Raw genomic sequence first — 1,881 nt, 5'->3', positions numbered from 1 at the left:
AGTTAACTGAAGAAAAATTCATTGTTAAAGCTACCAATGGACCAAGATATGTTGTGGGTTGTCGTCGACAACTTGACAAAAGTAAGCTGAAGCCAGGAAAAACAGTTGCTTTGGATATGACTACACTAACTATCATGACATATTTGCCAAGAGAGGTGGATCCATTGGTTTATAACATGTCTCATGAGGACCCTGGGAATGTTTCTTATTCTGAGATTGGAGGGCTATCAGAACAGATCCGGGAATTAGAGAGGTGATAGAATTACCTCTTACAAACCCAGAGTTATTTCAGCATGTAGGAATAATACCTCCAAAAGGCTGTTTGTTATATGGACCACCAGGTGTGGGAAAAACACTCTTGGCATGAGGCGTTGCTAGCCAGCTGGACTGCAATTTCTTAAAGGTTGTATCTAGTTCTATTGTAGACAAGTACATTGGTGAAAGTGCTCGTTTGATCAGAGAAATGTTTAATTATGCCAGAGACCATCAACCATGCATCATTTTTATGGATGAAATAGATGCTATTGGTGGTCGTCGGTTTTCTGAGGGTACTTCAGCTGACAGAGAGATTCAGAGAACGTTAATGGAGTTACTGAATCAAATGGATGGATTTGATACTCTGCATAGAGTTAAAATGATCATGGCTACAAACAGACCAGATACACTGGATCCTGCTTTGCTGCATCCAGGGAGATTAGATAGAAAAATATATATTGATTCACCAAATGAGCAAGCAAGGTTAGACATACTGAAAATCCACGCAGGTCCCATTACAAAGCATGGTGAAATAGATTATGAAGCAATTGTGAAGCTTTCAGATGGCTTTCATGGAGCAGACCTGAGAAACGTTTGTACTGAAGCTGGTATGTTCGCAATTCGTGCTGATCATGATTTTGTAGTACAGGAAGACTTCAGGAAAGTAGTCAGAAAAGTGGCTGATTCTAAGAAGCTAGAGTCGAAATTGGACTACAAACCTGTGTAACTTAGTGTAAGATTTTTGATGGCTGCATGACAGATGTTGGCTTAATGTAAAAATAAAGTTGAAGAAAATAATGTATGTATTGGCAATGATGTCATTAAAAGTGTATGAATAAAAATATAAGTAACATCATAAAAATTAGTAATTCAACTTTTAAGATACAGAAGAAATTTGTATGTTTGTTAAAGCTGCATTTATTGCAGCAAGTTACAAAGAAAGAGTGTTGAAGCTTTTCATATTTGCTGTGTGAGTATTTTGTAAAACATTGAAAGTTGTTTGAGATAGTGGTATAAGAAAGCATTTCTTATGACTTATTTTGTATCATTTGTTTTCCTCATCTAAAAAGTTGAATAAAATCTGTTTGATTTAATTCTCCTAAAAAAAAAAGAATAAAAATTAAAAAATTGGGCTAAAATACATGAACTAGATTGTTTCCAACAGTTCCTGCAGCTTTGTCAAGTCCACGTTAAAAAATTACATGTATGGATTTATTTCCTGACCCTTAATTCTAGTCCATGAATGTGTATGTATTGATCTTGTATCCTACAACTTTGCAGAATTTGATTGTTGGTGTTAACAGTGTTATCATTACTTAGGATTTTAATTATATGTATGTGTGTACATATATATATATATATATATATAATTATAACATCTCTATGTAGAAATAAGCTTATTACTTTTCCAGTTGTAGTGTTTCTTTTCTTGTATTGCTCAATTATTCTGGCCTGAAAGTTTTTAGTCTTTCGCCATTGCATGTAATGGTAGTTTTGAGTTTTTTATATGTACCTTTTATTGAGGTACATATGAAAGTTTTAGTCTATATATAGTTTACTAAGTGCTCTTATCAAAGTGTTTTGGATTATGTCAAATTTTTTCTCTATTAATTGAGATGATCATGT

General features: G+C 33.8%; 1 pseudogene; it reads left to right on the top strand.

The window, feature by feature from the left end:
* Positions 1–101: 101 nt before the first annotated feature.
* LOC113222694 lies at positions 102–982 on the top strand (annotated as a pseudogene).
* Positions 983–1,881: the final 899 nt, after the last annotated feature.

The sequence above is a fragment of the Piliocolobus tephrosceles genome, unplaced genomic scaffold (genome assembly GCF_002776525.5).
Source record: "Piliocolobus tephrosceles isolate RC106 unplaced genomic scaffold, ASM277652v3 unscaffolded_33577, whole genome shotgun sequence".
In the NCBI taxonomy this organism is placed as follows: Eukaryota; Metazoa; Chordata; class Mammalia; order Primates; family Cercopithecidae; genus Piliocolobus; species Piliocolobus tephrosceles.
The sequence above is the reverse complement of the archived record's forward strand: the minus strand, read 5'-3'. Positions and strand labels throughout refer to the sequence as shown.